Source organism: Homalodisca vitripennis, chromosome 1, assembly GCF_021130785.1.
Source record: "Homalodisca vitripennis isolate AUS2020 chromosome 1, UT_GWSS_2.1, whole genome shotgun sequence".
Classification (NCBI taxonomy): domain Eukaryota; kingdom Metazoa; phylum Arthropoda; class Insecta; order Hemiptera; family Cicadellidae; genus Homalodisca; species Homalodisca vitripennis.
Genome location: NC_060207.1, coordinates 28,847,221 through 28,855,845, shown reverse-complemented (window position 1 = coordinate 28,855,845; position 8,625 = coordinate 28,847,221).

The following is an 8,625-nucleotide window of genomic DNA, read 5'->3' as shown; positions in this document are numbered from 1 at the left end:
TAATTTAATTTCGACTATATGTCGAATTAAGTTTGACCTTCACTCAACTTATCTATTGCCTGAATAGTTAGAAGTTTTTATACGATCAGTAAAGTACAGCTTAACGCATGTTGAAATCAGTGGCGTAAATTAGGGAGGGCGAGGGAGATATAACCCTGAAAAATTATGCTGTTCGAAAATTAGCATTTAAATGGTTTTCTTAGAATTGGGTCTATCTAATATATTTATATTTGGACTTATTCCAGAACCACCAGTGTGGTGTGGTAGTCAATTCTTCTTAACACCTTCCCCCACAAACTAGTCCTAGGTACGCCACTGGTTCAAATAAAACTGACGTGATAAAAATAAAAAAAGCAAATAAAAATTAAACGTATCTTAGTTTGTACTTAGACGTACTTAGATTGTAGTCTATTTTAACATGATTTGAATACCACACTGAAATAAATTGAAAGTTGAACTGAGACTTTGATTTTCATAACGTCTATACAATTACGTGTAGGCCTACTACGTGGAAATGGCTTATAGTTGCAATATCGGTCCCTACGATTCCTGCAAGAGTTCGAACCACATGTTTATAGCTTAGAATATTGTTTCTGCATTATGTGCATGATCTAGTATAGGTCTCCTTGTCCGCAAATGCCAATGCTCAGGTGATCGCACTTGCAGCAATTCGACGTTAGGTGTTTGAAGTCGCCGCTATTGACATCCGCTTCCTGCCTTGCCCAATATTTGTCTTTCGATTCGCACCAACCTACATGGAATTGTTGGAATTCCAATCCGACAATATCAAACGTTAGCACTTTTGGCGCAATGCTCCATCGTATATATACATTGCTAGAGTATGTTTTGTTTTGTAACTTTATGTTTTATCCCAGAGAACCACTGAGGGACTTGGCTTTCCGAATACAGCTTTACGATCTAAAAATTGACACCAATTACATCATGTCTAAATAGAGACAAGTGTTCATAGTAACTGTAACCGTGTATGAATACAATACAAGTATTTTGCAGTTTTTGGATTCTTTATTTGTTTTGTTTTTTTTTGTGAGGATTGTAACACTTATTCAAAATCTAAAAAAGGACAGTTCTTTGTAGAAGGAATCTCGGGAAACTGAACATAAACTGCGGTGCCACCAATATGTCTCTCTCAGTGGCGTAACTAGGACTTGGCTTGGGGGGACGAATGTGACTGAAGAGCTGGTGGTTTTGGAAAAAGTCTAAATTTGAATACATCAGAGGTTTATTTAAAGGTAAAAATGTAACCGCTATATTTAAAACAATTTGAATTGCTGCTATCCGAATAGTACTTAATTTTTTGAGCTCTTGAGGGTGAGGTTCTATCCCCGACCCTAGTTACACCACTGGCCCCTGGTAGGTGACGGTGAGAGATGATACGCCCAAGAAAACCATTTTAGATGATTTTGCAAGTTTTGTCTTGTTGGGGGTTATTTCCCATGACAGGTTATTCTACAGGTGACAACACAGAGAAAATATTCAATGTCAAATGTTGAATAGGCAAAGTGTTTCTTGTCACACCGTATATCGAATTTTTAAAAATTTTGGTGTTTTTAACGTCATGTTTAAAACACTGCAGGACAGGTGGTTGGTTTATTAAAGGGTAATTATTATAATCTAGATTGTGTCAATTAAGATACCTAACCTGTGGCTTAACAATGTTTTAACAAAATGTTTAAGTAGACAAAAAGTTGAGGAATAAAGTTCTGATTATGTAACTACTGAAAATGTATTAAGCAACCTGAAAATGATACTAAATGAAAACTAATAATCATTTTTGGGCAATGCGTGCACTGACAGATCAGTTCAGATTGGGTCGTTGCAATAGAGTAAAATTAGGTGATAAGCAAACTCTAACTGTCATACCATCAATAATATACCTAACATGGAATTTTGATAATAATTGTTCCAAAACATTTTTAAAAGAAGTAATACAAATCTTGCTCTTCGTTTTGAGCATCATGTGTGCTCATTACCTTTCGCAACTGGACAGCAATAGTAAAATATTTATATTGGTGGTAAGATCTGCCTGCACCTTTGTGTATTGTAGCAATAAAAAGAGAGGACAAGGCAAAATCAGTATATTGAAATTCAAAAGTTATGCGACTGCAAAATGAATTTGTCATTGGCATTCTTTGTTGCTATGTTTATCTGGCTCCGATAAAACTTCTTAACTTTTCTACGATTGTCTATTTTATATGCTCAAGATTAAGTTTACGTTTTTTATAAGTTAAGTCAAGTAATAGCTTAATTTGGTGTAGTAAAGGCGCATACAACATTTAAGCCCTAAGACCGTATTGCTGAGATTTTTCCCTAGTTTATTTTTTAAGAGAAACCTTGTGAAAAGCTAGTTCAAGATAATCCCCAGCAATTGCTTTAGTCCAGTCAGTATTACTTAGCCTACATTTTAGTATTTTAATTGTAACTTATTTGCAGATGAGAAAGAGGTACCAGTTTTGTACAAACTAGTTTGAATTTTAAAAACAAACTACAAAAAACAAACAACTAAAACTACTAAAAAAAAAACTTTAATGTATTGAGAAATTTAGCTGTTAGAGAACTACACCACCTAAGATAAAAAATTAGATCTCCCGCTATAAGAATCTTAAAATTACGATACTTAGGATTGTTGTCAACAAACTCAAGAAGTTGAGATAACATAAATAAAACAATCAACAGAGAAGTCAGGGGTACGATGTACAGATACGGTTAACAAATATAATATAGCTTCAAATAGTTTTGGTTAACAAATACAGTTAATATTTTCAATTTTGAAATGGGGTGTAGAAAAGTCTCCTTTATAATTTCAGCCCCACCATATGAAGATGTCCTGAGTGTACCAGTGTTCCATTCACATAGTAGTACTGTTGTAGATTGGATTTTAATATAGGCTAAATTAATATAGAAAAGTTTCACAAGGCCCATTAAATTCTGAAGCATTCATTATAGTCTTTGGGCTACTTACTTACTTATGTATACTTGTGCAAAATATCATAGCCCAAATAAAGCCTTCAAAGCTGCCAAGAGAGAGGCCAATAAAAACCTGATTCAATTGTAGTAAGAATTTCCACCATAAAAAGAATAGTAGAGATATTCCGTGGTATTACAAGCATAGGAAAAAGATTTTGCCAGTGATGAGGATTTTACATATTAATGATAATCACCTAACATTGGCAGTAGAAGGACACTTTACATTAATCCACATTTCTGCAAGTCTTCAGAAATAGCTAACTTCCCAGCACTACGTTTCTCTTGACTGTTTGGTTATACTCATACAGAGACAACATGTACATGTTAGAAAACGTTTCCTTAAATTTTTGGCTATTATATGGACTTATGAATATGCTATAACTGTGAAGTGTTATATTTTACCAATTTCCAAATTTGTAATAAAAGAGATATTTTCTTCAATAATTTATCACAATTTATATTAACAAGGTGTTAGGCCAGATAACTCTTGAATTATGAAGAAATATTGTACAAATATCATGTATTGTGCAAGCTCTATCATGTATTGTACAAGCTCTATCATGTATTTTACAAGCTTGTAGAATGGATGCCTCAAAGATTAGCCTACCTATTGTTTTCTTCATTTTACAGTTAATCACTACTTTAGTAAATAACACAACATACAAAATGAACTTGGTATAAAGTATGTTTCTGCCTGCATACAAATATATTCAATACAAGGTTACAAAATATTGTTATATTGTGGCTGTGGGTAAAATTAAGTATTTTGGACACAGCATGAATAAATCACTTTTATTTCAAAATGTCAGATATGAACAATGTTGTCTTGAAATATTGTATATTACATAATTAAATCTACTTAAATCTCAATTTTACATAAAACTATTAATGTATAGATATAAAGTAATGTGTAGAAAATAACACACAATAATAAAAATATCCTGAATTAAATAAACACAAACTAATATACATAATAGTAATAATGATACAAACAATATAATATCACAATTCAATTCATTGTTACCAAGTTAAAAAATTATAGACATTAAACTGGAATGCACAAAAGACTATCAAAGTACTGTACACAAACTGTTGATTAGTGCAGCTGGCACAGAAACAGTCCGATGGTGACTGGGGTGACCCCTCCACACCTCGCGCCCAACTCTGTTCCACATCAGTTCTTACCGTAAACAAATATATTTACATTTGATTTCATTATTGGTTTTGCAGACATGTAAATCAAGCAGGCAGTATGTAACCATTGCTAAGTAAAAGGGGGAACAGCTGGTGGTCCGGTTAACACTACCTCCAAAATACCACTGGACTATTTTTGTGTGTGTACAATACACCAAATTAAAGCAATTTGTATTTATGTATATTTTAGAGTAAAAAATTCTATATTTATAAGTTTACATTACTTTTAACCAGAGAATGTACACAGAAGTCTTACTGGACCAACCGTTCACAGCATGATCTGATGGCCAGTACTATTACTAAATTCGATGAGACCTATTGTATTACTAGTGAACTCTGTTGATTGGCCCTAGTTACTAACCTCACTATATCTCTATCTTGGTCTTAATAGTAAAATTTAGAACACCCTGCTTCTATAAACAAGACAAAAATACCTGTTCAATGTGATTTTTATTAAGAATAATAAAATGTTTCCATACTGATAAACTAATATGTAATATAATGTGCTAAAAGAGAAATGTATTACATTTTCAAATTAAAAAATATTAACAATGTTTGTTTGTTTTTGTTTTATCACTCTTATAAATATTTTAAGCAGTATATACCCGTGCAATACAAATTCACAAGAACACTTGTGCTACTGAATTCGCCCTTTGCTACCCCTTAAATAGCTTTACTTGCAAAAACCAAAAACCTACATGGATTATCTTCCTTAAACATAATCACACAGAGTAAAAACTATTTCTTATGTGATAAGAAAAAAATTAAAATACACCATTTAAAAACAAAAATATTAAAATCCTTTCGCTGCCAGGCAGTATACACACTGCCAGCCCAGTTTTAGACGTTTTACACTTACATCAATTCATTATTAATGATCATACAAAGAAATAATATGCTTTGTTGGTTTTCTAAAGATCCTTAGAACTAAAAACAGTAATTTATTAAAATTCTTCTTTGATGTTCGTAAACACGGATTTTCATTGTAAATGCATATATTTCTGAGGTTTGAAAAACCGGACTTTAACACTTTAAGTGAAAGGGATAAGATATACAGAATAATTCACTTAATGGTATAAGCATTAACTCTACACCCTTCACTCATTATTTAAAAACTATCATAAAGTTTATATAATAGTGTGGGTCTCATAACTTCAGGTAAAGCTCTTCAATTTATAAAATCATACTTGCTTAACCATCAACAAAGTGTCTGTATTAATAAAAAATTACATAAAGAGTACATAAACGTTGGCAACAGTGAAATGTGGTGTTCTCCAAGGCTCCAATTTACGACCTTTTCTTTTCTTTTAGATCTATGTTAATAATGTAATGTGAAGCTCATATTATTTTAGACAAGTAACTGTTTTAAACAATGATACTTTTTAAAATTAGACTCACACAATTTATTTGAACTATATAATAATTGATTTAGAATAAATGGGTGTGTTGTGAATGGTTCTCAGACAAATATTGTAACAATAAGGATATATTTGTTCCATGAAAGCAAAAACTTAGTACCAAAATTTACTATAAATTTTTTACAATTCAAATCTTTTTTGTTAAAAATGTAAATTGATACCATCATTATGAGAAATTAATTTAAAAAATAAGTTATTGTTATTTTTAAATGTTCCTCATCAAAGATACAATTGATTAAAAAAACTATAACTATGGTTTTTATCATATTATTTTGCACAGTTGTACAGTATAAAATTTAATTTTGAGAAAAATCTGTTAATATATTAAATTTTTTTTAATAAAAAAAGAACATTATAACTTTGTTACAAAAGAAGGTTGACTTTGTGTCAACATTTACTTATAGAATTGTGACAAATGATTGTTTTAGTTTACATATATTTGTGCGTTATCCTGATATAGGGAATTTTATAAAACAGTTTATTAAGCAATCAACATCAAAATTGTTACAGTAAAACACATAAAAAAACCTCTCAGCCTCAGCACCGACTCACAATTTTAGAAGATACGCTACTTTACTTAAGAAAAGGTTTTATAATAAGCTACGATAAAACATTTTATTTAGTTCAAATGACTTCTAATAGATTAAGTTTATCAATCTGTTAATAAATATTTATATGATAATTTTATTATGTTAGAACTTTAAAGTAAACCTAACCTAACATGAACCTTTTTTTTATTCAACAAGCCTTATTGATTTTTTTGAAATCATGTCTTTGTAGATATTTTGATATTAATTTTGTTCAGCTCTTTCTGTAACTGTTGGCATGCAATTTCAGCAAAGCCTGTTACATGCCATGTGGTATGCCGTACTCCTACCTTGTAATATTAATGATTTTAAATATTACAAATTAAAAGAAATTTTCCATTATTTTGTCAAAGTAAAGTAAGTTTTTATGACAAATAAATTTTGTATTCAACTTTATAGCTAGGTATAAAACATGATATTAAACAAATCAATGTGTAAAATATAAATAAAAACCAAAGCGCCAGCAACTTTACAGTTTAATTTTGAAACATTTTGAAGTAGTGTTTTCAATAAATAGTACAATAATTCAAAAATTTGTTGAATGTAACAATTTTTTCATTTATTTTTTAGATAATAATATATTAATTAGTGACTGAGTACTGTTTGTCAAACAGCTCCAGTGAAGGAGCTGTAAGGGTCAAACTTTCTAAATATCATGTTTCCTTTTCAAAGGCATACAAAAAATCAAGTATGATGAAGAACTATTATACATTTTTAAATATTTTTAGTTAAAAAAAATAGCAGCACTGATCTCAGCAATAAGAAATCATGTCATTTGATAATGATAGCAGATAAACATACATTAAATAAAATTTTATGTCTTGTAATGAAAGATCAAAATCTCTTAATTCCATATAATATATAAGAAAACAAGGTAAATAAGGGTAGGTCTGGTATGTATATCAGTTCACTGCATTTTTTGGGGTTTTAATAATAAATGTGTTCCGTGTTTTAAAACAGCACATAACAAAGTAGTCTTTCTCATAATAGTTAGCTTTGTATTTGACAGCCAGTAATGGTCCCAGCATTTGTATTTCTGGATACCTAATTTGTATTTAATCTAAAAATAATTGAGAAAATAAAAGAGAGCTTCCCACTGTTTACTTTTTATATAACAGCGCGTCTTTTGTTTCGTCATGGTGTAGTCAAATTTTATAAAGTACTATTCCTTCCAAACTGCAACAAAAATATTTTCCCAAAGAACCTTATCATCCAGACTCCAGTATTTAATTCTAGATTCTAAAACTATGACTATTATGCAACATGACAATAGAACATTCTTAGAAATAATGAATTATAGAATTAATAAAAAAGTCAAAAGCTTTACAGGAAACATAAAGCTTGATAGTTTTTACATTATGAGAAACCAATTTTTGTTAAGTAATGTAATTGTTGCTAAGTGAGCCTACCCAAGTGTCCAAAAGCAGTAGCATGATGGTGGCCAGGCTACGCATGCAGGACTGGATAAGAAGACTATACCTGATCTGATTTGCAGTACCTGATATTTCAAAAGGAGAATTAAGTCTATTTTAGAATTGAAAACATTTATTGTAATTCCACAAGGTTTTATTAAAAAGGCCCTTGCTGGTTAAGGCATCATCAGGAAGTAAAAACAGGTTTTCACTTGTAAAATCTTACCACTTCCATGAAGAATATAGTGTAAAAGATTTATCTACTCCAACCTAACTAATTTTTGAATGGTTGCATATATAATAACTAAACGTAATTGGGAATAATCCTACCTTCAAGAGCTACCTCAAAAATGTTTGGTGTACCAAAAACAAGTTTTTTAAAACATTTTATGTTTATTTGAGTTTTTTATATATCTGAATTTTGAATAGGTATATCTCACCTTTTAACCAATAAGCCAGTTTCACTGCATGAATCAGTTGGTAGCAGTATGTAGCATTAACATTAATTGTATGCCATTCATGGAGAAAGATCTGATAATAATGCATTGCTCCACAGACATGTGCATCTCTTGGACATGATGGTACAAACAATCTGTCTCGTCTGGTGTGCCTACCACCCTCCTCCCCGCCACCCGCCATCTTCACATCCCCACCCAACGCACAAGAACATACATTGCGCCACTCAATTCACCTGTGAGTCTAAAAAGGAAAAGCGTGGTAAATATTTTTTTAACCCTAATATTAAAAGTATAAGTTTAAATTGGACCAACTAATAATTATAATCCTAATAAATAAAACACTCAGGAAAAAGTAAACTGTTAAGAGGCAAACATAACCAGCAGCTTGCAACTCAACCTTTGGAAAGATTTTCTTGCCACTTCATAAAACTGAATGTGTTGAGACCAGTACACGATCTTAAAGATTATACTTCTATTGGAACTTGAAAACTCCACCATGGAATTGTTTCAGACTTTGTTCCATGTTTTTATCTTTACAATTCTTGGACATTACACATTCATAGTTTTACAA